Below are 520 nucleotides of genomic sequence, written 5' to 3'. Positions count from 1 at the left end.
TTTCTCAAATTGACCTCTAATGGCACTATTGATGTGACTCCTGCCAAGCTTGTTCCTAGTTCACATATTGAGGCTCAAAATTCTAGCTCTTTCAGTGAAGTGACCAATACCTTTCCAACCATCACTTCAACTTGGACTGGTTCAGCTCCATCATTGACAACTATTTCTCAAATTGCCTCTAATGGCACTATTGATGTGACTCCTGCCAAGCTTGTTCCCCGTTCACAGGACCCAGGTTTAAAATCATTTGCACAAAGCACTGGAATGTGGCCAACCAATTCCAATTGGACTGGTTCTGTTCCATCTATGACAGTTGCCTCTCACACTGCCTCTAATGGAACTGCTGAAGTGACTCCAGGCACTCTTGCTCCCAACTCACAGGACCCAGGTGTTAAGTCATCTAGACAAAGCAGTGGATTTTGGTCAACCACCAATTCCAATTGGACTGGTTCTGTTCCATCTATGACAATTGCCTCTCACACTGCCTCTAATGGAACTGCTGAAGTGACTTCAGGCACAC

Source organism: Schizosaccharomyces cryophilus (genome assembly GCF_000004155.1).
Source record: "Schizosaccharomyces cryophilus OY26 unplaced genomic scaffold supercont4.1, whole genome shotgun sequence".
NCBI lineage: Eukaryota > Fungi > Ascomycota > Schizosaccharomycetes > Schizosaccharomycetales > Schizosaccharomycetaceae > Schizosaccharomyces > Schizosaccharomyces cryophilus.
The sequence above is the reverse complement of the archived record's forward strand: the minus strand, read 5'-3'. Positions refer to the sequence as shown.